Genomic DNA, 6,000 nt, shown 5'->3' with positions numbered 1-6,000 from the left:
AGTTGGGGGCAGGGGTTGTCGAGTGGGGAATAAAAAAGAAGAATTGTACGTGCATTGGATGAGGTCTTTAAAAAGCATGATGATTTAATAGGTAAGGCCAGGAAAGCAAAGATAGAGTGTGAAAAAAAACATCTTCACTGAGTAGGTTAAGATATGCAGTATCACACGCTCAGGCTATTCATGATTTTTTTTCTCCTATCAAATGATTGCATTGCCTGATGATGTTCAGCAGTGAGTGTGGATACTACCTCGGGTAAGATTTGTATTTCGCTACACTATGTATTGTATACATATATATCTACATTTTCCATGTGTTGCACCCCTGAATTCTGGGCAATGTATTTGCCTTTAAAAGACAGGGGGAAATAATCAGACAGGTCAGTTGTTGTTATCTTCAAGCCAACCTTTAGTGATATGTGATAGGTACGCGAGTCCATTTTTACACATAAACTCGAATACCCTTCTATACCCTTGCTATTCGGCTGGAGGCATCAATAATCGAAGAATGATAAACCCCCAATCCCAAAACCATTTTTACATAACACATGCACTCATTTCTAACTTAACTCACTTTACCCTGTCACACATGCATAGAACTGATCATGTCCCAATGCCAAAGAAACTGCATCCATCTCAATCTTTCCTCTAATAGTGTTACCAGAGTATTTTCTTTCAAAGCTCAACAAATATTTGCAAAATGACGGAAAACTGCATAGAATGAAACATACCTTATACACACTATGACCGTATGCCAATAGTAATACATTATAAGTCATGAATTTCAGTTAAATTCAGTTTTATATTTGGCCTGCAGGTGCAATTCAAGGTCTGCCCTGATAGTAAATGTGAAATACCTTCCTGGTAAGAGACCTCGGCCGGAACTAGTGAGCCAGAAATTTGGCACTTGGCTCCTATGAGTTTACTGCCACAGTGGGGCAGTAGTCTATTAAGATGTAGAATGGAATGAAACTTCTGCTTTTCGGCTTGCTGATTGATGGACAAGGAAAGTGATTCTTACATTTATTAGTAAAGCTAATGTCTGTCTTTTGAGAATTGAAAATGAGGGGGAAAAAGGTTAATAAAAGTAAGGAACTGACCTACAGAGATTATTCCTCCTCAGTCTCACATGGGTCTTTCATTAACTACAATACAGAAATCAATGTTTATAACCGTCATAAACAACTGCAAACTAGAAAGGCCCAAACCAATGATAATGGATCCTGTAAATTGTGTTTTTTTTAGCCTTGGGAGAAATAGCCTGGAGCTATAAATAACTTTGGCCCAAATTTGTCTAGGGAAGACTTAACCCTAAATAAAACATATAATTAACCTTAAACTGTAACATGTTTTCTATGCTTTATGATGCTAAACCGACATACATACACCAAATCATAGAATATGCGGATATCAACAAATTGTATTGTTGACTTGCTATATTTACCATAGACAAAACATCAACACCTTGAAAGTATAAAGATGTAAAAAGAAACAGGCATTGTGTGTGTGTGCGTTACAGGCTGACGGTTGCTCTCTACTAGCAAATTCCAAACCAAACGGAAAGCTGACGTCTACTGGAAAATTCATGAACAATTATATAACAAGCTCTAATTTAAAAATGGGCTCTGGGCATCAATGCGTTTACTTCCCTAAAATATCCACACAAAATTTAATTGTGTTCGCTCACAATGATATTGTACACACTACGACCAACAACAATAACAACATCATGACAGACAACTTGGCATGGCTTCACCCTGTAAAAAATAAGGGCCATGAATTAGACAATTTCCCTTTTTTTGTCCTAATTAACAAGCAAGATTGAATGAAAACAAGTAGGGTAGGATTGTTTTCTGAGTAAAAAGCAACAGCAGATGTAATATGATATACATAGTTACACAGGAAAGGGTAAAGAAAGCATTAATGATTCAAGTCAATTCCCAAAGTAGAAAAGGCTCCTTTTTGATGAATGGCGCCCGGGGCACTCCTCCCCACTCAATACCAACAGACCCAAGCAGCCCTGCTGCACACAGACAGAAGGAGACCATGATGAGCTCTGTTGCCAACGGCTCTCATTTGCTCGCTATAGTCAGTCGTGATGATGATTATGATGAGGTTGATGTGTGCTCTAAGGTGATTCCTCTTTTAAAGTGGTCTTCCCAAAAGGAGGAATGACGAGCCGTTGAGAAGTCATCAGAGACTGACAAGAAATGTACTGGACATCTGTTCTCAAAAAGTGACGCCACCAACCCAAGAAAATAGATCAACTAATAGGAATTGTGGTACAGAAAACGAATGAATAAAAGTCCACATTTGCGCATTCATCAAACTTGACTTTGCAGATTATTGTCTTTGGAAATTGGAGTAAACATGGTTTATCACTGGGAGACCAGCAGAAAATTGGCAAAAAATCCACAACATAGACAATATATATAAAGAAAAAAAAAGTTACATATGCACACAAACAGATTGGACATGTGGTGTAATCTAATCATAAGCAGTGACCACCATCAAACCCTCAAAAACATTTGGAAAACACTGTTGCAGGGTTCAAAACGGCTAAATTGTATTTGGTGTGGTGCCTCATGTTTAAGGGTGATAGGACCCTACCACACAAAAAAAAACAACAAACTGCCCTGCGGCATGCATCACTTTGCCCTTTTACAATATAGTTTACAATTAGATGAATTCATCAATATTTTGAGACCAATATTGCTTTCCTGAAGCCATCACTTGAGGTACACGTTGAGGAAATTGAGCTCCCATTGTCCATATTTGAAACATCCCTCTCTCAACATGGGTGCTGAACTGAGGATGAACTCAAGCTTTCTTTGGCCCCTTTTAAAATAGACAATTTGGAGACAGCATGAGCCAAACAAGTTTCTTTTAGGCAGACTATTTGAAAGAAACCGGGGGGAACAGCCCATTTTGGCTCAAAGCCCAATAATAGACTTTGCCTGCAGACAGTAATACTGCAGGCACTCGGTCATCATAGTGTCTTCCCAAATGATGAGAAACGGACTAATGCTGAGATTTTCACATACATCACACATTCTTCGCCATCTCCTGGCACCGAAGAAGCAAGTGAAACGTTGACGTGTCCAACTAGCCATTCAAAGTATCTTAGCAACAGTTGGGTGCCCAATCGATGGTCAATGTCTTACGTTGCCTCCAATTATGTCCCCTCGCCGCAATGGGGAGGAGTTATCCATACAGGCGAATGCGGCAGAGTTTCGAACAAAAGGGAGGCGGCTTGAGAGAAAAATATACGCTGCTTGGACCATCAGTATTCCCTCCACATTTTCCACCATCCCTTCACACATAAGGAGAGTGCTAGTATGTCGTATGTGTGTGTAATTATTCTGTCACTTTGAAGGCATAAATCGTGTTGCATGAATGAGCGGAGCAATTAGCAACCGCATGGATGATTTTTGTTCTTTTTGGCATTGAAAATCACTGTGATTGACCTTTCTCTGACAATTCAGTATTCCTAAAAAAACAGCATTTCATTCAAAACATGGCCCCAGAAGGATTTTTATTCAGGTTTTCATCGTATTTGGAATTCAAAATGTATACACAGATTGTGTATAGGCCTGAGATCAGGTAAATTTCTTCTACTGGAAGATCGTTGTGCGTCAGTTGGTATTTGCGACCACTCACACTCTACTGGACCTGGAAGTAACAATTCCAATCAGACAGTAGGCATTCCCTGTTTATTTCTCCCCATAAACATGCCATGAATCCAAGAAATTACAAATTGAATGTTTTTGTCGCAACATTAGGTATCCAACAAACTATCGATAATGCTCAATGGTAATATAGCAAATCGGAGAACGACATGAGATAAGGTGCAAGTCCAAAAGTCATTGAGTGACTTGATTTCATTAGCAATCATCAGAAACTATAATTCCAAGAGTAAAAAAAATGTTGCAATGCAATTGAAATTCTTTTGCAAGAGCTTATAAACCACATTTGCAAGAAAATCAGTAAATGCCAAGGTAATCACCTACACCTTTGAAAGGCCCTAATCAAATATGATCCCTCTCCCTACAGAGCGCTCTAATCCCTCTTAGCGGGGACGCGGGAAACGTGCCACCTGCTTCCCAGTCCTCCAGCCAGTGGCCCAAGAGCCCTTGTGACATCACACTGCCCTTAAACCATTGAACGAATGCACAGCATCGTCTGGATGCCATTGCTTTATCGGAACTCTTGCCATGAATAAATACATCCACGCTGAAACCATAAAGCCATTGATTGATTGGACTGCCAGGAATCTCTAGTCTTTTCAGAGGTAACAGTCATCTTATTTGAGAATGGGCTCATTCCAAAATGTGCCTCCCACTCATCCATTTTTAAAGAATCAACAAAAATAATGAAAGGTACCGTTTCTGAGAAAATATACTGAGAATAAATATTAAAAAAACACTCTGATAGAAGAAAAGAATGCATGAAAATGTAGTAAATAAATGCAAAGTACTGCGAGAATGCCTTTTTTTCTTCTCCTAGACCCCCTATTGGCTGAATTGATTTCCCAGTCGTCATCATGAGACAATTTTCCAAAAGATAAGCAGTAGCAGCTAAAACATATTTGCAAACCTCTTCCTGGCAGCCACAATACTGTCAGAAATGTAAAAAAAAATAGATGAATCATGTAAAACAAGTCAAACAAGACAGAACAATTCCAACCTTTGAAATTGTGTAAAATTATCGATGAATACACTAAAAGCTACTTCTCAAGAAGCCAAAATGTCCTTCCATTCTGGACCGACCCTACAATTTCTTTCTATCTATTCTATCCACATCTAATCAAATCAAAAGAGGTTTCCTAGATAATCTCACAGCACAATGTATGACAGTCCTGCATCCTTTGTAGTCATTTGTAGCAGCCCTTTTTACGGTAACACAAACTGCTTAAACAAGAAGCCAAATGTCAAAATGCTTTACAGTTGACACGAACACAGGGGATCTAAAGAGTCGGAGAAAAAGAAAGAAATCATTAATTTTGCAACCCTTTCCTCAGCTTTTACGGGAAGAGACGGCACTTCCAGGCAGGAGGCATTCATCTCAGAATAACTCCATGTTTTTCATTTATCTTACTATAAAAAAATAATGATGGGCCTATGACACAAGACATAAGATGCTTTGCCACACCAGTAGTTGAGTATATTTGTATTTATGAAGGGGAGGGGACACACTCTATTTCACATGCAAGCTCATTAATAATTGTGTTTTTAAATATTTGACAGCAAACAAATATAATTTGTTGCAAATTCATCTGTAAAAAACATGTTCCTCATTAACATTAAGCCTTTCAGGGAAAGAGTTAATTTGAGTGGACAGGTAATGAATAGTTGACACTTTAGCCTTCTTTTTGGTCAGAAAATATTACAAATGGTTAGTATTTAAATACTTTAAGCATTAATAACAATTGTGTTTTTAGACATTTTCAAATATTTTATAAATCCTAGTAAAAATGAACACAATGTTAATAGAAAATAATATTAATCTAAACACAAATTCACACTGTTTAGGGCCCAGAGTGAGATTCTATAAGTGTTTTTTTTTCTCTCTTTCATAGTTTTTAGCTCATTGTATACTATTAATGGTGATAGACTCATTTAACGAGTGCATTGTAAGGGTTCAAAAATGTATTCATAATTTGTGCATGAAAGGCTTAAATTTAAGTTTTACATGTTTTGACAAATACGTACTTACTATTATTATTGGAGTTTTGAACCAAATTGTTGTATACATCCATTATCCCTCACCTAGCAGGTAGCAAATTGTGCATTGATTAGCATTTCTTTTGTTCATTGGAGTAAACAAAATGTGTTTTTATTGTTTCATATTTCAAGAGCCCCACCCGCCCCATCGATACCTTTTGTCTGGTTTATTTTGCCAAGCCCAGAAGCGCTGGGTCGGTGCATACTTGGCCTGCCCCCTCTCGTCTCCCCAAAGCTGCCGGCAGATGAAATATTTATGACTATATGGCTTGAAAACCTC

The sequence above is a fragment of the Stigmatopora nigra genome, chromosome 22, assembly GCF_051989575.1.
Source record: "Stigmatopora nigra isolate UIUO_SnigA chromosome 22, RoL_Snig_1.1, whole genome shotgun sequence".
Taxonomy (NCBI): domain Eukaryota; kingdom Metazoa; phylum Chordata; class Actinopteri; order Syngnathiformes; family Syngnathidae; genus Stigmatopora; species Stigmatopora nigra.
This window is presented reverse-complemented; position numbering follows the sequence as displayed.